The sequence below is a fragment of the Nicotiana tomentosiformis genome, chromosome 10 (assembly GCF_000390325.3).
Source record: "Nicotiana tomentosiformis chromosome 10, ASM39032v3, whole genome shotgun sequence".
In the NCBI taxonomy this organism is placed as follows: domain Eukaryota; kingdom Viridiplantae; phylum Streptophyta; class Magnoliopsida; order Solanales; family Solanaceae; genus Nicotiana; species Nicotiana tomentosiformis.
Window position 1 is genome coordinate 79166731 of NC_090821.1, and position 22698 is coordinate 79189428.

Here is a 22698-nt window from a genome sequence, read left to right on the forward strand (position 1 = left end):
CCGACCGATCATTTTGAGTATTATAACCCTGTTTCCCCATTTACTGCTCAAGTTATGCATTACATTTATTTTCCAACTTACCGGATTAGTTGGTTCGGGTCCAAAAGGATTACAGAGTGAAATGAGACACTTAGTCTCATAATTGAAAACTTAAGTTGAAAAAGATGACCGGATGTTGACTTATGTGTAAACGACCTCGAATTTGAATTATGATGATTCCAATAGCTCTGTATTGTGATTTTTGACTTAGGAACGTGTCCGGAAAAATATTTGGAGGTACGTAGTGGAATTAGGCTTGAAATGGCGAAAGTTGAATTTTTTAGGAAGTTTAACTGGGGGTTGACTTTTTGATATCGGGGTTGGAATCCGATTCTGGAAATCTGAATATGTTTGTTATGTCATTTATGACATGCGTGCAAAATTTGAGGTCAATCAGACGTGATTTGATAGGTTCTGGCGACGTTTATAGAAATTGAATGTTTCAAAGTTTATTAGGCTTGAATTGGGGTATGATTCGTGATTTTAGTGTAGATTGATGTGATTTGAAGGCTCGACTAAGTTCGTATGATGTTTTAGGACTTGTTGGTGTATTTGGTTGAAATCACGGGGGTCTCGGGTGAGTTTCAGATGGTTAACATGTCAATTTTTGAATTTGGAAGACTGCTGAAGCTGAAGCCTTCTAGTGCAATCGCACCTGCAAAACATTGGTCGCAGGTGCGAGCTGGGATGCACAAAAGCAGAGATAGCACAGATGCAGAAGGAATTTCATAGGTGCGGACTCGCACCTACGCGTGGAGGATCGAAAAAATGGCATTTGGCTTGGGAGCCGTTGGTCCACAGAAGCGGATGTTTTTAGACAGATGCGCACCCGCAGAAGCAGGATTTTAACCGCAGAAGCGAAAATCCTGGACAGAATGTTAAAAACAGAGGAGTCCGAGATTTTTGTCATTTCTATCATTTCCAACACGGGTTGAGGCGATTTTTGAGCGAGAAATCACGAGAAATCTTGAGGTAAGTCACTTGTGATCATTTCTACTCGATAATATTGAATTATTATCAAATAATCCGACTAGATTACGTGTCTTTGAGGTGTAAATCGGGAATTTGAACCTAGGGATTTGAAAATAAGATTTGAAGATTTGGAGGTTGAGTTGAGGTCGGATTTTTGTAAAATTGGTATGGTTAGACTCGTGGTTGAATGAGCTTTTGGATTTTTGTAAATTTTGTCACGTTCCAAGATGTGGTCCCCACGGACAATTTTTGAGTTAAATTTTGGATTTTATTGGAAAATTTGTGTTTTCTTATGGAATTAATTTCAATAATTTTTATTGACTGAATCAGATTATTTGTGGCTAGATTTTAGGCGTTTGGAGGCCAATTCACGAGGCAAAGGCATAGCAGAATAAAATATTATACGGTTTGAGGTAAGTAACACTTCTAACCTTGATTCTGAGGGTATGAATCCCCGAATTGGTGTTATATAAATTATTTGGAGGTAACACACACAATAGTTGATGAGCGTGTGGACGTGCACCATTGAAATTGTAATAATTGAGATGAGGCTTTTATTAAAGATCATGTTTATATATGAACATTCTCCATGTGTTAGAGAAATTGAGATGAGGCTTTTATTAAAGATCATGTTTATATATGAACATTCTCCATGTGTTAGAGAAATTGAGATGAGGCTTTTATTAAAGATCATGTTTAGGCTACGTGCCGATATTTTGATACCCATAGGGTCGTGTTGCTGTTAAATTAATTGTTTTAAAAATGTATATTTCACACTCAGTCTTATTCATCCATTGTAAGGATATGTATGGGATCGAGCTACGCGTCGCAGCAGGCCATATTGGCTTTATATATATTATTATTATATGGATCGGGGTTGCCCGCCTACAGCAGGCCTTATAGGCTTTATTATTATACGGATCGAGACTGCCCGCCTATAGTAGGCCATATCGACTTTATATTACACTTGAGCTGAAGGAGTCCCTCCGGAGTTTGTACACACCCCCAGTGAGCGTAGATGATTATGTATTCGGGATGGACTTCCCAGGGCATGGACTTGCCTTACTTATTTATATTGTGATGAATTTCCCTGGATATGGATCTTGTCCGTATCATGTACATGTAGGGATAAATTTCCCAGGACTGGATTGGCCTTATACGCTACTGAGTGACTGACTGTTAGTCGATGTGTATATATATATATATATATATATATATATATATATATATATATATATATATATATATATATATATATATATATATACGGGATGCAATATCCCTGGGCCGGATTGGCCATAAATAGTACCGAGTGACCGAATGATTTGTGACAAGTATTACATGAGTTCTTTCCACTAAGATGACATAGTCCTCATATCATGCAGTATTGATCTATTTCACTTGTACTGAGTTTAACTGTTGAACTTGAAAGCATGCCTACATTTCTGTACCATTATTTATACTGGACTGTACATGCGGAGCTCATTACTACTTTCATTCCAGCGGATAGTCTTGTTACTTATTAAGTTGGTTGTACTCATACTATACTTTGCACCTCGTATGCAGATCCAGGTTCTTTCGGACACAACGACTGTTAGATCTCATAGTGTTATCAGTTGGAGACTATCAAGGTAGCCGCCTGGAGTCCGTTGACCTTGACTTTCTTTCTTTCAATTATTGTACTGTTCTATACTTTCAGACAGTGTTTTATCAGTCAGACTTTGTATTCATATTAGATGCTCATGTACTCAGTGACATCGGGTTTTGGGAGTGTTTATATCTATAATTGTGAGATTTCTTCCACTGAATTTAAATATTATGTTTCCAAATTTAAAAGATATGGTGTTTTATGGAGATTGTTAGCTTGCCTAGTATTGAGATAGGCGCCATCACTACAGGTGAGATTTTAGGTCGTGACAAGTTGGTATCAGAGCCTAGGTTACATAGGTCTCACGAGTCATGAGCAGGTTTAGTAGAGTCTTGATGATCGATACAGAGACGTTTGTACTTATCTTCGAGAGGCTTCCGAACCCTTAGGAAAATTTCACTTTCTTGTACTCTATCTTGCAAATTTGTTGATTATGGGAATTAAAGTAATGTTATTCTATTCTTTTACAGATGGCAAGGACACATACTATCAGATCAGACGGTCAGCCACCAGTGCCACCAGTTAGGGCCGCGAGAGGCCAGGGATGCGGTAGCGGTTGAGACTGAGGTAGAGGTCGAGGTGTCGCTCGTACAGCAGTTGGAGCAGCATTTGTAGCACCACCAGTTGCTCCAGCTCAGGAGCAGATTCCAGATATAGCTGAACCGACAGGACCAGCTCAGGCACTAGCTGCACCTATTGTGATTCCAGTCCTTCAGGAGCCACTAGCACAAATATTTGACAGTTTTCACTGGGATTGCTTAGGTGGTTTCAACTCAGGCTGCACCTGCAACTTCTCAGGCCAGGGGAGTACTCATACACCTGTTGCCCATACTCCAGAACAGGTAGTATAGGGACTTCAGATACTGGGGGCACTATCAGCCCAGGCGGCTGCAACTGTTCAGGCCCCGGTAGTCCCCGTTATAGCAGATGATGAGTAGAGGAGGCTTGAGAGATTTGGGAGGCTTCGACCTCCATCATTTAACGGTGCTGAGTCAGAGGATGCTCAGGATTTTTTGGATAAGTGCCAGTGGATGCTTCGGATAACGGGTATTCTGGAGACCAGTGGGGTCACATTCACTACTTCCCAGTTTTCTAGGGCTGCCTTCAGATGCTGGGAGGCGTATGAAAGGCGTAGTCCGGTTGGTTCAGCACCACTTACATGGCAAAAATTCTCCGTTCTCTTTTTGGAGGAGTTTGTACCGCAGTCTTGTAGAGAGGAGCTGTGCAGACAGTTTAGGCAGTTATGTCAGGATGGCATGTTTGTGACGCAGTACGAGATGAGATTTTTTGAGTTGGCTCATTATGCAGTTTGGTTGGTTCCCACTAATAGGGGAAGGATTAGGAGGTACATTGATGGCCTCACATACGAGTTGCGGTTGATTATGACTAGGGAGAGGGTATCAGGTACCACATTTGACGAGGTGGTTGATATTGCTCGGCAGATAGAGGTGGTCCGTAGCCAAGAGTGTGGTGAGAGGGAAGCCAAGAAGCCTCGAGGTTCGGGTGATTCTGGTGGGGTACCTTTTGGAGTGCAGTCCTACCACAGTAGGGGTTGTGTGTATAGGGACGCTCAGATGTGTCGTCCACTTCATCGTTATGCATCATCCATCCATGGTTCATACAGTTCTCATTAGGGTCAGTTATCTCGCAGTGCCCTACTAACCTAGAGTATGCCCCGTGCTCTTTCAGTTCAGGGATCATCTGTACCTGGTTCTTCTGGTAGTTATTCTAGTTCTCGAGGTCCGCCTCAGAACTCGCCATTATTTTTTTAGAGGGATTTTTATGAGTGTGGAGAGTTGGGTCATGTGAGGAAATATTGTCCCCTCCTTACGCTAGGTCAAGTTTAGCAGAGGAGTCAGGCTACTACTTCTACACCAGTTGCTCCACCACCCGCCCAGCCAGTTATGGGTTGCCCAAGAGGGGAGGCCGATTAGGTGGCGGTCAGGTCTGATTTTATGCTTTTCCTGCCAGGTCAGATGTTGTTGCTTCAGATGCAGTGATCACATGTATTGTCTCCGTGTGCCACATGGAGGCTTCTATATTATTTGACCCTGGTTCCACATATTTGTATGTTTCATCATATTTTGTTCATTATCTAAATATGCCCCGTGAGTCCTTAGTTTCACCTGTTCGTATATCTACACCGGTGGACGATACTATTATTGTGGACAATGTGTATCGGTCGTGTGTGGTAACTATTGGTGGACTGAAGACTAGAGTGGATCTTTTATTGCTCAGTATGGTCAATTTTGATGCAATCCTGGATATGGATTGGTTGTATCCATGTATTGCTATTCTGAACTGTCACGCAAAAATCGTGACGTTGGCGATGCCGGGGTTGCCGAATGTCGAATTGAGGGGTTCTCTAGATATCTTCCTAGGAGGGTAATTTCTTATTTTAAGTCCCAATATATGGTTGGAAATGGATGTTTGTCATATTTATCCTTTGTGAGAGATGTTGACGCAGATACTCCTTATGTTGATTCGGTATCGGTAGTGTGATACTTTACGGATGTATTTCCTGCAGAGCTGTCGGGTATGCCACCCGACAGGGATATTGATTTGGTGTCGGGCACTCAACCTATTTCTACTCCTCCGTATCATATGGCTCCAGCTGAGCTGAAAGAATTGAAAGAGCAACTTCAGGAACTCCTTGATAAGGGGTTTATTAGGCTTAGTGTGTCATTTTGGGGTGCACTGGTTCTGTTTGTGAAAAAGAAAGATGGTATTATGAGGATGTGCATCGATTACAGGCAGTTGAACAAAGTTACAATCAAGAATAAATATCCTTTGTCACGTATTGATGATTTATTTGACCAACTTCAGGGAGCGAAGGTGTTCTCCAAAATTGATTTGAGATCTGGGTATCACTAGTTAAAAATTCGAGATTCGTATATTCTAAAAATGACATTAAGGACTCGTTATGGCCACTATGAATTCCTCGTGATGTCTTTTGGGCTGACCAATGCCCCAGCAGCATTTATGCACTTGATGAATAATGTATTCCAACTATATCTTGATTTATTTGTCGTAGTATTTATTGATGATATCCTGGTGTACTCTCGTAGCCAGGAGGACCATGCACAATACTTGGGTATTGTATTACAGAAGCTGAGAGAGGAGAGATTGTATGCCAAATTCTCTAAGTGTGAGTTCTGGCTTAGTTCGGTGGCATTCTTGGGACACATAGTGTCTAGTGAAGGGATTAAGGTGGATCCAAAGAAAATAGAGGCAGTTCAGAGTTGGCACAGGCCATCTTCAGCTACTGAGATTCAGAGTTTTCTTGACTTAGCTGGTTATTATCGTCGATTTGTGGAGGGCGTCTCGTCTATTGCATCGCCCTTGACTAAATTGACCCATAAAGGTGCTCCGTTCAGATGATCAGATGATTGTGAAGAGAGCTTCTAGAAGCTCAAGATTGCCTTGACCCCAGCTCTAGTCTTAGTTTTGCCGTTAGCTACAGGTTTAGAGTCATATACTGTATATTGTGATGTGTCACGTATTGGTCTCGGTGTAGTGCTGATGCAAGACGGTAGGGTGATTGCCTATGCGTCCAGAGATTTAAAGGTACATAAGAAGAATTATCCGATCCACGACCTTGAGTTAGCAACTATTGTTCATGCCTTGAATATTTGGCGACATTATTTGTACGGTGACTATTGCGAAGTTTATACCGATCACCAGAGTCTACAACATCTGTTTAAATAGAAGGATCTTAATTTGCGGCAGTGGATGTGGTTAGAGTTGCTTAAGGATTATGATATCACCATTCTCTATCATCCCGGAAAGGCCAATGTGGTGGCCGATTCCTTGAGTCGTAAGGCGGAAAGTTTGGGTAGCTTAACATACTTACCGGTAGCAGAGAGGCCTTTAGCCTTGGATGTTTAGGCCTTGGCTAACCTGTTTGTTAGATTGGATATTTTTTGGAGCTGAATCGAGTTTTGGCTTGTGTGGTTTCTCAGTCTTCTCTTTATGATCGTATTAGAGAACGTCAGTATGATGACCCCCATTTGCTTGTCCTTAAGGACACGGTTCAGCACAGTGATGCCAAGGAAGTCACTATTGGAGATGACAGTGTATTACGTATGTAGGGCAGGCTATGTGTGCCTAATGTAGATGGTCTCCGTGAATTGATTCTCCAGGAGGCTCACAGTTCACGGTACTCCATTTATCCAGGTGTCGCGAACATGTATCAGGATTTAAGGCAACACTATTGGTGGAGGCGAATGAAGAAATATATAGTTGGGTTTGTAGATCGGTGTTTAAATTTTCATCAAGTGAAGTATGAACATCAGAGACCGGGAGGATTACTTCAGAGACTTGAAATTCTGGAGTGGAAGTGGGAGCATACTACCATGGACTTCGTAGTTGGGATCCCCCGGACTTTGAGGAAGTTTGATGTTGTTTGGGTGATTGTAGATCGGTTGACCTAGTCCACGCATTTTATTCCAGTTGGTACTATCTATTCTTCGGAGCGGTTGACTGAGATTTATATCCGCAAGATTGTTCGCCTACAAGGTGTTCCCGTGTCTATCATTTCATATAGGGGCATGCAGTTTACATCACAGTTTTGGAGAGTAATGCAACGAGAATTGGGCACACAGTTTCAGTTGAGTGCAACTTTCCACCCTCAGACGGACGGACAGTCCGAGCACACTATTCAGATATTGGACGATATGCTACATGCGTTTGTCATTGATTTTGGGGGTTCTTGGGATCGGTTTCTGCCACTCGCAGAGTTTGCTTACAATAACAACTACCAGTCGAGTATTCAGATGGCTCCATATGAGTCTTTGTATGGGAGATGGTGCCGGTCTTCGGTGGGTTGGTTCGAGACGGGTGAGGCCAGGCTATTGGGTACTGGCTTGGTTCAGGATGCTTTGGAGAAGGTCAAAGTGATTCTGGAACGGCTTCGCATGGCGAAGTCTAGACAGAAGAGTTATGCCAACAGGAAGGTCCGTGATGTTGCTTACATGGTTGGGGAGAAATTTGTGCTCAAGATTTCACCCATGAAGGATATTTTGAGGTTTGGGAAGAAGGGCAAGTTGAGCCCTTGGTATATTGGACCCTTTGAGATACTTAAGAAAATTGGAGAGGTGGCTTATGAACTTGATTTGCCACCTAGTCTCCGAAAGTATGTCGGGGATCCGTCTCATATTTTGGATTCCAGTACAGTGCAGCTGGGCGGTAATTTGACTTATGATGTGGAGCCGGTGGCTATTTTAGACCGGCATGTTTGAGAGCCAAGGTCAAATAACATAGCATCAGTGAAGGTACAGTGGAGAGGCCAGCCAGCCGGAGAAGCTAATTGGGAGATTGAGCAGGAGATGCGGAGCAAATATCCACACCTATTTGAGATTCCATGTATGATTCTAAACCCCTTCGAGGACGAACGTTTGTTTAAGAGAGGGAGAATGTAACGACATGGCCGATCGTTTTGAGTATTATAACCCAGTTCCCCCATTTAGTACTCAAGTTATGCTTTACAATTATTTTATGACTTACTGGGTTAGTTGGTTCGGGTCCGGAAGGATTTCAGAGTGAAATGAGACACTTAGTCTCATAATTGAAAACTTAAATTGGCAAAGTTGACCGAATGTTGATTTATCTATAAACGATCTCAGATTTGAATTTTAATGATTCCAATAGTTCTGTATGGTGATTTTGGACTTAGGAAAGTGTCCGAAAAATTATTTGGAGGTTCGTAGTGGAATTAGGCTTGAAATTGCGAAAGTTGAATTTTTTGAAAAGTTTGACTGGGGGGTTGATTTTTTGATATCGGGGTTGGAATCCGATGCTGGAAAGTTGAATAGGTATGTTATGTCATTTGTGACTTGTGTGCAATATTTGAGGTCAATCGGACATGATTTTATAGGTTCTAGTGTCGTTTGTAGAAATTGAAAGTTTCAAAGTTCATTAGGCTTGAATTGGGGTCTGATTTGTGGTTTTAGTGTAGTTTGATGTGATTTGAAGGCTCGACTAAGTTTGTATGATGTTTTAGGACTTGTTGGTGTATTTGGTTGAAGTCCTGAGGGTCTCAGGTGAGTATCGGATGGTTAACGGATCGATTTTTAAATTTGGAAGAGTGGTGAAGCTGAAGACTCCTGGTGCAATCACACCCGATGAACATTGGTCGCAGGTGCGAGCTGGGATGCCCAGAAGCGGAGATAGCGCATATGCGGAAGGAATTTCGTAGGTGCGGACTCGCACCTGCGCGTGGAGGATCGCAGAAGCTGATGTTTTCGCACAGATGCGCACCCACAGAAGCGGGATTTTGACCACAGAAGCGGTGCCACAAAAGCGGCAGGTGTCCACAGAAGCGAAAATTCTGGATAGAATGTTAAAAGCAGAGGAGTACGAGATTTTTGTCATTTCTAATATTTCCAACCCGGGTTGAGGCGATTTTTGAGCGAGAAATCACGGTAAATCTTGAAGTAAGTAATTTGTGATAATTTCTACTCCATAATATTGAACTATCATCGAATAATCACACTAGATTACATATTTTTGAGGTGTAAATCGGGAATTTGAACCTAGGAATTTGAAAATAAGATTTGAAGATTTGGAGGTCGAGTTGAGGTTAAAATTTTTGTAAAATTGGTATGGTTAGACTCGTGGTTGAATGTGCTTTCGAATTTTTATAACTTTTGTCGGGTTCCGAGACATGGGCCCCACAGGCGATTTTTGAGTTAAATTTCGAATTTCATTCAAAAATTAGTGTTTCTTATGGAATTAATTCCAATAATTTTTATTGACTGAATTGGATTATTTGTGGCTAGATTTGAGGTGTTTGGAGGCCAATTCACGAGGCAAAGGCATAGCAGAATAAAGAATTGCACGGTTTGAGGTAAGTAACACTTCTAACCTTGGTTCTGAGGGTATGAATCCCCGAATTGGTGTTATATAAATTATTTGGAGGTGACGCACATGATGGTTGACGAGCGTGTGGACGTGCACCATTAAAATTGTGACTTGATTAAATCCTGTGAAGTTGTAAATATTAAAGAATCATGTTATTATTTGAACATTCTCCAGGTGTTAGAGAAATTGAGTTTAGGCTCTTATTAAAGATCATGTTTAGGCTATGTGCCGATATGTTGGGACCTACGGGGTCGTGTTATTGTTAAATTAATTGTTTTAAAAATGTACATTTCACACTCAAGTAGTATTCATCCATTGTGAGGATATGTATATGATCGAGCTGCGCACCGCAGCAGGCCATATTGGATTTATATATATTATTATTATATGGATCGGAGTTGCCCGACTGCAGCAGGCCTTATAGACTTTATTATTGTACGGATCGGGACTGCCCGCCTATAGTAGCCATATCAGCTTTATATTACGCTTGGGCTGAAGGAGCCCCTCCGGAGTCTGTACACACTCTAATAGGCGTAGATGATTATATATTTAGGATGGACTTCATAGGGCATGGACTTGCCTTACTTATTTATATTGTGATGAATTTCCCTTGACGTGGAACTTGTCATTTATAATTTGGGATAAATTTCCCAGGGCTGGATTGGCCTTATACGGTACTGAGTGACTGACTACCAGCCGATGTGTATATATATACGGGATGCAATATCTCTGGATTGGATTGGCCATAAATAGTACCGAGTGACCGAATAATTTGTGACCAATATTACATGAGGTCTTTCCACTGAGATGACATATTCCTCATATCATGTAGTATTGATCTATTTCACTTGTACTGAGTTTAACTGTTGAACTTGAAAGCATGCCTACATTTTTGTACCATTACTTATACTGGATTGTACCTACAGAGCTCGTCACTACTTTCAGCCGAGTGGTTAGTCTTGTTACTTATTAAGTTGGTTGTACTCATACTACACTCTACACCTCGTGTACAGATCCAGGTGCTTTCGGACACGACGAATATTAGATCTCAGAGTGCTATCACTTGAAGACTATCAAGGTAGCCGCCTGGAGTCTGCTGACCTTGACTTTCTTTCTTTCAGTTATTGTACTGTTCTATACTTTTAGATAGTATTTTATTAGTCAGACTTTGTATTCAAATTAGATGCTCATATATTTAGTGACACCGGGTTTTGGGAGTGTTTATATCTATATTTGTGAAATTTCTTCCGCTAAATTTAAATATTATGTTTTCAAATTTAAAAGATATGATTTTTATTGAGATTTTAGGCTTGCCTAGTATTGAGATAGGTGTCATCACGACATGTGAGATTTTGGGTCGTGACAGTTTTAGATTATGTCTATCATTCGTGTGTTGTTACTATTGGGAGTCTTGAGACTAGTGTGGATCTTCTACTTCTCGATATGGTAGATTTTGATGTTATATTGGGTATGAATTGGCTGTCACCTTATCATGCTATATTGGATTGTCGCGCCAAGACGGTGACCTTAGCCATGTCGAGGTTGCCTCGATTAGAGTGGAAAGGGACTCTTGTCCACTCTACCATCAGGGTTATCTCTTATGTGAAAGCTCGGTGTATGGTCGAGAAGGGGTGTCTAGCTTATTTGGCTTATATTTGCGACCCCAGTGCAGATGTTCCTTCTATGAATTCAGTCCCAGTTGTTTGTGAGTTTCCAGATGTATTTCCTGCAGATTTGTTGGGGATGCCGCCCGACAGAGATATTGAATTTTATATTGATTTGGCTCTGGGAACCCAGCCCATTGCTATTCCACCATACCGTATGGCCCCGCCAGAGTTAAAGGAATTGTAGGAGCAGTTACAAGACTTGCTTGATCAGGGATTCATTAGACCTAGCATCTCACCCCGGGGTGCACCAGTGTTATTTATAAAGAAGAAAGATGGTTCAATGCGAATGTGTATAGATTATTGGCAGTTAAACAAGGCTACTATCAAGAACAAGTATTTGTTGCCCAGAATTGATGACTTATTCGATCAGCTTCCGGGTGCCAAGGTATTTTCAAAAATTGATTTGAGGTTTGGTTACCATCAGTTGAAGATTAGGACATCTGATGTCCCTATGACAACTTTTTGGACTCAGTATGGGCATTATGAATTCCTAGTGATGTTATTTGGGCTGACAAATGCCCCAGCAACATTTATGGATTTGATGAACCAGGTGTTCAAGCCCTATTTGGATTCTTTTATGGTTGTATTCATTGATGATATCTTGATTTACTCCAGTAGTCGAGAGGAGCATGAGTAGCATCTTCGTATTGTTCTTCAGACTTTGAGGAATAGTCAGTTATATGCCAAATTTTCAAAATACGAGTTTTGGTTAGACTCAGTTACCATTTTGGGGCATGTTGTATCGGCAGAAGGAATAAAAGTGGACCCTAAGAAGATTGAAGCAGTTCAGAACTGGCCTAGACCCACTTCAGCAATAGAGATCCGGAGTTTCCTAGGTCTGGCAGGTTATTATCACCTGTTCGTGGAGGGGTTTTCATCTATATCAATCCCATTGACCAGAATGACCTAGAAAAATGCTCCATTCAAATAGTCACATGAGTGTTAGTTGAGTTTTCAGAAGCTCAAGATTTCTTTAACTACGACGCCAGTGTTGGTATTGCCCATAGGTTCAGGATCTTATACGGTGTATTATGATGCATCCCGCATTGGGTTCGGTGCAATATTAATGCAAGATGGCAGGGTGATTGCATATGCGTCGTGGTAGTTGAAAGTTCATGAGAAGAATTACCCTATTCATGACTTAGAATTGACATCCATTGTTCATGCGCTGAAGATTTGGAGGCACTACACCCTGTGTTTCGTGTAAGTTATTCAATGATCATCGTAGTCTACGGTATCTGTTCAAACACAAATATCTCAATTTGAGGCAGAGAAGATGGTTGGAGATATTAAAAGACTATGATATTACCATTTTGTATCACCCCGGAAAGGCCAATGTGGTGGCCGATGCTTTGAGTAGAAAGGCTGTGAGTATGGGCAACCTTATATATATTCTGGTTGGTGAGAGGCCCTAGCTGCAGATATTAATACTTTTGACAATCAGCTCGTGAGGTTAGATGTTTCAGAGCCCAGTCGGGTTCTAACTTGCACAGTCGCTCGGTCTTCCTTATATGAGCGCATCAGAGAGCGACAATATGATGATCCTCATTTGCGTGTCCTTAAGGACACAGTGTGGCACAATGGTGCCAAGCATGTTGATGTGGGAGATGATGGAGTTCTACGGATGAAGGGTCGTATTTGTGTGCCTAATGTGGATGGGGTTCGTGAATTAATTCTTGAAAAGGCCCACAATTCTCGGTATTCTATTCATCTGGGTGCCGCCAAAAGGTATCAATATTTGCGGCAACATTATTGGTGGAGGATAATAAAGAAGGGTATAGTTACATATGTAGCTCGGTGTCTAAATTGTCAACAAGCCAAGTACGAGCATTAGAGACCTGGTGGTTTGCTTCAAAAGTTAGAAATTCCTGAGTGCAAGTGGGAGTGTATCACTATGGATTTTGTTGTTGGGCTTCCATGGACTCAGAGAAAGTTAGACGTAGTATGGGTCATTGTGGACATGTTGATCAAATTAGCACATTTCATTCCAGTAGCAGTTACCTATTCTTCAGAGAGGTTAGCGGAGATTTACATCTACGAGATTGTCCGCCTTCACGGTGTGCTCATGTCTATCATTTCTGATCGAGGTACGCAGTTCACCTCACACTTCTAGAGGGTTGTACAACGTGAGTTAGGCACGCGTGTTGAGTTGAGTACAACATTCCATCCTCAGACGTATGGACAATCCGAACGCACTATTCAAATATTGGAGGATATGCTTCACGCTTGTGTTATGGATTTCAGAGGTTCTTGGGATTGATCCTTGCCGCTTGCGGAGTTTGCCTATAATAATAGTTCCCGATCAAGCATTCAGATGGCTCCATATGAAGCATTATACATGGGGAGATGTCGTTCGCCAGCTGGCTGATTTGAACCGGGAGAGGCTCAGTTGTTAGGTACCGATTTGGTACATGATGCCTTGGATAAGGTCAAGATTATTCAGGATCGACTTCGCACAGCTCAGTCTAGACAAAAGAGTTATGCCGACCGTAAAGTTATATTACCTGATTCCCTTATTTTCATTGCCTACAATTATGCTTTGATTTCATGCCTTAATTGCTACATGCTTATTTGAATTTTGTGTCATAATTGCTACTTGACATTTAGTATTTCATATATTAAATTGCATATCTCCTCTCTGATTCCATACTTATTTATTACTTGTCCTTATTTGTTTCCTACATAAATCATAATTGTTGTATACCTTGTTGCCTTATAGTTTCATATTAATTGTGGCATTTATTGAAGTAGTCTCACGTGTAAGTGTTGTTAATTGATATTGTTGGGGAGCGGGTTGCACGCCGCAACATAAATGAAAATGCTGATATATATAAATAGTTTTGAGGAGCGGGTTGCACGCCGCAACAGAATTGATTGAAAGATATATTGGGGATCGGGTTGCACGCCGCAATAAAATTGAATAAAAGTTTGTATTGTGGGATCGGGTTGCACGCCGCAACAAAATTGATTGAAAGATTATATTATGGGAACGGGTTGCACGTCGCAACAGAATGATAAAAGTAATAATTGATTGTGACTGCCGAATTGGCCTCGATTGTTGATAACCTGTTACTACTACTACTACTACCACCACCACCACCACCACCACCACCATCATCATCATCATCATCATAACTGTTGTTGCATATATGTTAATGTAAGCGACCTGTCTTAGCCTCGTCACTACTTCGTCGAGGTTAGGTTCGGCACTTACAGAGTACATGGAGTCGGTTGTACTCATACTACACTCTGCAATTCTTGTGTAGATACCGGATTTGGTCCCAGCGGCGTACCGTAGACTTACTCGAATTCAGCTACCAGAGGAGACTTGGGGTATAGCTGCACGGCGTTCGCAACTCTGAAGTCCTCTTCTACTTTATCTTAGTTGTGTATTTTCTTTCAGACAACTTTATTTTTATTCAAACCTTTATTTGTATTATTCTAGTAGCTCGTGCACTTGTGACACCAGTCCTGGGATGGTATTTAGACATCATTATTATTTTGGTTTATTCACTTTAGTTCAGATTTTATTCCAGTTATTTGGTTTCTTTATTATTAATTAAATTGAATTGTTAAAAATGGCCAAAATAATTCTAACGTTGGCTTGCGTAGCAAGTAAAATATTAGGTGTCATCACGGTTCCGATTTCGAAAATTTCGGGTCGTGACAATTCATGTTTTTCTGTTCATGGTTCTTAAATGTGTATTTTTTTATGTTATACCAGTCGTAATTTGATTCCGATAATTATTAATGTGAAATATTTCAGTTAATATGTCGCGGATCTCAAAGACACAAGTCATAGCCGCAATCGAAGTTGATCATGATCTCTCAAGACTCAAGAGGAGATTTCTTCCATAACTTAATACATGTTGGAGAAGTTGTACTTCCAATAGTGATTGCAGTGATGGTTGGGTTTGTTGTACTTGTCAATTGAAAGATGATTTACCTTTTATGAATAATTGTATAATTGGAGCGTAAAAAAGGTGGATGTCTTTTTGTGTTCTTCGGCAATAAAATCCGCTACAAATCTCTATTATGCATAAGTAATTTCGAGTGATTTCAGTGTTTACATTGTATTTTCTTGTTTCCTTGTCTTTCATACTTTGTATGAATAGTGAAAAACTCATGTCATTGGCTTTCTATTCAGAAATAAAAATTGATTCCACTCCATTGATTTCAACTACTTATATGATTTAGTATATGTTTTGATTCAATATTTTTATGCTTGGGGACTGAGGCATAGTTATTGTACGTTAGTGTCTTGTTTCCTTATCTTTTGAACAAATTCAGCTCTCAACATTTCGACCTACCGTGCAATCGGAGTTGGAGTTTACTATTAATAAATTAATAAACTTTTTCTTATAAACTGATAGATTCTTTTGCAAAAATAGGAAATAACAGGAGCAAATACTGATATATTACAGTAAAAAAATACTGAATTTACTTTTACAAGTATGAGAATAAACACTCCAAAATTGATAACTCCCGAGTTATAACATAAGACATGATCGACATTCTTGCCAGAATAGAAATTACTGAAATAAGTACTTCGTCTAGAAGACGTAGTTTGACTTGGCACGGTGTTTAAGAAAAAAGATAAGACTTTTGAAATTTATAGTCTTAAAAATTTAAGGGGTAAAATTTTTGTAAGGCCATGACATTTGTGTGGTTATAAAAGCTTCTTATTAAAGATAAAATAGGTAAAATAATAAGTTTAAAGTTAAATTATTTTCAAATATAAAAATATGTCACTTTTTTTGAAATGAACTAACAAGTAAAGTATGTCATCTAAATTGAAGGATATACCACCAAACGAAGGAGGATATACCACCAAACATAGAGACACAGACACAGTACATAACATTGAGATATTACAGACATGACATTTCTAGGAATTCGAGAGGTTAGAGTCTGCCAAACAGGGGAGGAGTTAGCAAGGATTCAGCCGAACCCAATAATTTTAGTTCAAATCATGTATTTATTTTAAAATTTAATAAATATATATGAATTATCAATCTAGAATTCAGTAACTTATAAGAACTAAAATCCCGAAAGCATAAGCTTTAAATCTTGGTTCCACCTCTGCTCCAAAAGGATTCCTTTTTTGTTTGAATACTTCTCTGTGCAAAATACCCTGCACCTGTTTTTCCAGAAAAAAAAGCTGCCCAAAACGTAACTTTTCAATCTGTCTTGTTCAAAATGTTTTATTCTAAATATTTGAGTGCATAATTAGTGGGCGTTTGGACATAACAACAACAACAACAACCCAGTATAATTTCATTAGTAGGGTGTGGGGAGGATAGTATGTACGCAGACCTTACCCCTACCATGAGGTAGAGAGGCTGTTTCCAATAGACTGTCGGCATCCTTCCCTCCAAGAACTCCCCACCTTGCTCTTGGGGTGACTCGAACTCACAATCTCTTGGTTGAAAGTGGAGGTTGTTTATCATCAGAGCAACCCCTCTTGTCAAATTCCAAAAAATGGTGAAAACAATTTTCAAGTGAAAATGGTATTTGAAATTTAGAATTGTGTTTGGACATGAATATAATTTTGGGTTGTTTTTGTAGTTTTGTGAGTGATTTGAGTGAAAATTTTGAAAAACTCTTTTTGGAGTTTTTCAAATTTTTTAAAATTTCCAAAATGCATCTTCAAGTGAAAATTGAAAATTTTGTGAACAAACGTTGATTTTAGAAAAAAGTAATTTTTCTTTTAAAAAAGAAAAAAATTCTTATGTTCAAACGGGCTCTTAATATTTTGGGGAAGGTGCGATAGTGAAGGGACTTTATTAAACCATAGCACAAACCACCCTTGAATACTAAGTGGGCGTTTGGATATAAGAATTTTTATGTGAAAATGGTATTTGAAAATTAGAGTTGTGTTTGGACATGAATCTAATTTTAGGTTGTTTTTGAATTTTTGTGAGTGATCTAAGTGAAAATTTTAAAAATAATTTTTTTGGGGTTTTTTAAATTTTCGAAATTTTTTAAAATTAAACTTCAAGTGAAAATTGAAAATTTTATGGCCAAACACTAATTTCGAAAAAAAGTAAAAAAGTTTTCATGGCCAAACGGTACATAAAACAAGCTATAAAAGAGATAACAAAGAAAGAAAAACCGAAAGATACATGGCATGTACTACTAGGCTGGCAAGTGGGCCGGTCCCGGGCCTAAACGGGTCTAGTGGGCCGGTTCAAACGGTCCTGGGCCCGGACCGGTCCCAAATTAAACGGGCCAAATGGTCCCGGGCTTAAACGGGCTTTTTGTAGGGAACGGGACCATTTGGTCCCGGGTTAAACGGTCCCGGCCCGCGGGTTAAACGGGCTAAGTGGGCTAAGTGGGCCCAACATATTTAAAAAAAAATAAAAATTAAATAGATATTTGAGACAAAAGGATGTTTAAAAAAATATCTAAGACAATGTTTTGTAAATTTTATTATAGAATTGTGACCTAAATTTTAATATTCAATATTTAATATCGAATATATATAGTATATAAGATGTATATATAGTATATCGATATAAGATGTATATATATATATATATATATATATATATATATATTATATAAGCTATATTCGATAAGCTATATATACATCTTATATACTATATATAAGATATATATATAGTATAGTATATATATTAAATGTATATATAGTATATATATAAGATGTATATATATATACTCTAGTATAAAAAATTCCCGGTATTTCGTCGTGAAAGTGTCACATTTAGATTGTTTCAAATAAGCTATATATACATCTTATATACTATATATAAGATGTATATATAGTATAGTATAGTATATTATAGTATATATATTAAATGTATAATATATATATATATATATATATATATATATATATATATATATATATATATATCGATATAATATGTATGTAATTTTATTATAACATTAAAAAATATGGCAATATCTTTCTTAGCCTTCATCCCCCTATGGAATGAGCACAACAAGGTGCTAATACCACCATTGAGAAGAAAAAGAAACTAATCAACATGTGCCAAAATATAAGTTACATAATACATACTAATTTTTGTTCATACAAGTTACATGGTATCTCTTACAAACTTCATAAATCTATCAAGGTCCGGAGGAATTTCTGTTGGTGGTGGCAGAAATGTAGCTTGGTCATCGCCACTTCCGTTGGGAAGCAACATCCTCCGCAAGTTCAGCTAGCATTTCTTCGTAAGCTTCGTCTTCATCTGGTTGTGATTCAGCAAGTCCAAAATTTTTTCTTTCCGACCGGATTCAATCTCTGAAAAGTACCGATGTTTCCAAACTCTCCCTCATAGACGCTCTATAATCACCGAGTTGAAGTCTTACTTGACTGGAAGCGCTCTCTGATGCCAATGTTGAAACTTGAATAGTTAAAATGTCTCGGTCCATCCTTGAAAGAACCAGAAAGTATTTTTCTTTGTCCTTCCACCATTCCAAAAGATTAAAGGAACCGTCGGGATTCACTTCCTCAATTCCCTGCGACAAATAAACTTCAAGCTCATTTAGTTGTGAAAAATCACTACTACTAGAACCTTAAGAACCCTAAACCCCGCCCAAGCACTAAGTGCTCTTACTCCCGCAATTCTTTTAGATGATTGAGAATCAGAAGAAAAATGAGTTGGAAAATTTGGTCTAGCATGATTTAATGCAACTTGAAAAGTATTAAAAATAGTTTGAGCATTTATTCTAATTGAGGCTATTGTTTCCGGAAGTTGAGACAATTCCTCATCTTTAAGTGCTAAACCATTATAAACAGTTTCATACCAAAAATGAGGACCTCCTAATTTCATACAAGGATTTAACAAAGCAGAAACACCATAAATAGGGGGAATTGACGAACAACTTATTGAAAATTGATTATCTTTAAAAACTTCAATTCACCAACTTCACAATTGTTTCACAAATTGTAACAATAAAGTAAGCAATAGTAGCAATTATAGAAGAAAATTAGAGAGAGATTGTGATAGATTGATGATTTTGTAAGAAAAAAATGAAAGAATGATGGAGAATTTAGAGTTGAAAATAAGGAAAAAGTGTAATTATAAAAAGTTTGGGATTAAGACAAAGTTGGGGGGTTAAATGGCTATTTTATAAATAGCCAACGACTATTTTTGACAGCCCAACGACTATATTTTAAAAAAAAAACAAATTAAAAAAAAGCCGTTGGGACCGTTTAGCCCGTTAAGGGACCGGGCCGGTCCCGGACTCTGGCGGGCTAAATGGTCCCGGGTCTGACAGGCCTAAATCATAGGACCGGCCCACGACACCGGCCCAGGCCCACTAAAACTGTGCCAAACGGTCATGGCCCGTTTAGCCAGTTTGGCCCGCGGTCTCGGGCCTGTCCTAGGCCTGGACCGGCCCACTTGCCACCCTTATGTACTACAGAGCCAGTTCATTTATTGGGAAACCTATAAATGTCACGATCAGGAATTCTCACTTTCGGGACCATGATGACGCCTAATATTTCACTTGCTAGGCAAGCCAATGTTAGAATAATCTTATCTATTTTTAAACAAATTAAATTAAACAGAAGTCCATTACTGAAATAAAGTACGAAAGACCATAACAAACGAATCATCCAAATACATCCCTGAATATGGTGTCACAAGTGCACGAGCTTCTAGAATAATACAAATAAAGGTCTGAATAAAATTCAAGTTGTTTGAAAGAAAACACACAGCTAAAATAAAGTAGAAGGGGACTTCAGAGCTGCGAATGTCGTGCAGCTGTATCTCAAGTCTCCACTAGTAGCTGAATCCGAGCAAATCTACAATACGCCGCTGGGACCAACTCCGAAATGTGCACAAGAAGTGCAGAGTGTAGTATGAGTACAACCGACCCCATGTACTCTGTAAGTGCCGAGGTTAACCTCGTCGAAGTAGTGACGGGGCTAAGGCAAGTCGCTTACATTAACCTGTACGCAATAATAATAATAATAATAATAATAACAGGAATAGAGGTAAAACAGGTAAATCACGTCAATAATTGAAATCATTTCAGTAGTCACAATCAATTATTTTTTTTCTCATTTCCGTTGCGGCGTGCAACCCATTCCAACAATATAATTCTTTCAATAAATTTCCGTTGTGGCGTGCAATCCGCTCCTACAATATAATTCTTCAATAAATTTTCGTTGCGGCGTGCAACCCGCTCTAACAATATAAACTTAAAATATAATCCGTTGCGGCGTGCAACCTGCTCCAACAATATAAATTTAAAATATAATCCGTTGCGGCGTGCAACCCGATCCCCTAATATATTCATTTTTATTTCCGTTGCGGCGTGCAACTCGCTCCAAAAATATAATTTAATAACTCTTAAATATAATAAAATACTCCAATAAATACCACGTTCAGTAAGAAATTAATAGGCAATAAAACACACAATATTTATAATTTATTTGGGAAAAAAGTAATGACAAGTAGCAATTAATTGTGGAATCAGGGAGAAAATGCGTAATTTTATATTTAATGTGCTAAATGTCAAGTTGCAGTTAAAACACATAATTCAAATAAACATGTAGCAATTATTGCCTGAATTAGAGACATAATATTGGACAAGAAATATGAGAAAGATAATTAACATAATAATTAATTAATGATTTAAAATAATTTATGATTATTAGATACATATGCAAATAACAAATTTTGACGACGTATAGACACTCGCCACCTCGCCTATACGCCATTACACATGAAATTCACTTAACAAATAATTCAAGGGTTTTATTCCCTCAAGTCAAGGTTAACCAGACACTTACCTTGTTCCGCAATTTTAAGTTATCACTCGACCACAGCTTTTTCTTTTGAATTATTCTCCAAACCAATCAAACCTAGCAAATTATTTACCAACAATTCAATTTGAGCTTTAGAAATTATTCACAATTCGAAAGAAACTTAATTTAAGTCATTTTCGTAAAAGTCAACCAAAAGTCAAGGTGGACCCACTTTTCGGGACCCGACAAAAAAATTACGAAATTCGAACACCTGTTCCGATAAGAGTTCAACCATACAAAAATTATCGAATTCCAACATCGGATTGCCCTTCGAATCCTAAAATTATAGTTTATGAAGTTTCTATAATTTTTTCCAAATTTCCATCTCAAAATACTAATTGAATGATGAAAACAATGATATATTCATGTGTATTTTCATGCGGTTGGACAGGATATTAGTCAATTTGCTTTTTCAGAATCCATTTCCCAAGATTGAATTGGAACATCTTATAATAACAGGATCATATCATGCACCATGATTTGTGGAGAAAACACAACACATATGATAAAACCTTTTAAATTCCTAAATCTCTGGACAAAGCATGAGACCTTCAAGGATGTAGTTAGCCAGAATTAGGTAGCAGACTTCATTGGAGATCCATTCTGGATGTTCAAACAGAAGTTGAGAAGGGTGAAGATAGCACTTTCTAAATGGTGTAAGCTGACATATGGAGACATATTTAAGCAACTGGCCATTAGGGAAGATATATTTAAAGTAAAGGAAATGTTGTTTGAGGAAGAACCAACAATTGACAATAAAATTGTCCTCCAAAAGGCACAAGCAGAATTGAAAAGATACTTGACCATTGAGGAGCAGTATTGGGAACATAAAGCAGGCATGACATGGTTCGAATAAGGGGATAGAAATGCTAGATTCTTTCACAACTATGTCAATGTCAAGAGGTAGAAATTAAAGCTTAATAGGATCCAGAATGGAGATGGAGTGTGGATTGAAACATAGGATCAACTGGCTAAGGAAGAACTAGACTTCTTTCAAAATCAGTTTAGTCAGGAGGGTGGTGCCTACTATAGAGAAGTAAAGGGAGCAGTATTTGCTTTGAGTGGAGATAGAGCAAATAGACCTGATGGTTTCACTGGTATCTTCTATGAGGGGTGTTAGGATATAGTATGTGAAGACATCTTCAACATGCTGCAGATCTTCTATAGTGGAGCTCCATTACCAAAATAAGTAACTCACACAAATCTTGTTCTACTGCCCAAAGAAGCTTTGGTTAGCACATTCTCAAACTTACGACCAATAAGTATTAGTAATTTCATCAACAAGATCATATCAAGGGTTATGCATGATAGGTTGGAGAAGATTCTTCCTTCTCTGATCTCTTCCAACCAATCTGGTTTTGTTAAAGAAAGGACTATCTTTGAAAATATTCTACTTACTGAGGAAATTATAACAGATATAATATTAAGGGGGAAGCCAGCCAATTTTTTCGTCAAGTTGGATATGGCTAAATTTTATGACGGGGTTTCATCGAAATATCTAATTCATGTGCTAAGAAAAATGGGATATGCTGAGCACTATATCAACATGATTTGGAATCTGCTCTCAAACAATTGGTACTCTGTCCTTGTTAATGGACAATTAACATGGGTTTTCAAGTCCACAAGAGGTCTCAAGCAAGGGGATCCTTTATCACCAGCTTTGTTCATCATTTCAGCCGAGGTACTATCAAGATCACTAAATAAGTTGTTTGAAGATAAAA

The 22698-nt window shown here is 38.7% G+C and overlaps 1 long non-coding RNA gene across 1 annotated transcript in view; it reads left to right on the top strand.

Moving 5' to 3' along the window:
- Positions 1-15220, top strand: part of LOC138899643 (uncharacterized) — a 25862-nt gene extending 10642 nt beyond the window's left edge. The window contains exon 2 of the long non-coding RNA XR_011411389.1: positions 14954-15220. This is a non-coding gene — a long non-coding RNA (uncharacterized lncRNA). The remainder of the gene's footprint in view (positions 1-14953) is intronic.
- Positions 15221-22698: the final 7478 nt, after the last annotated feature.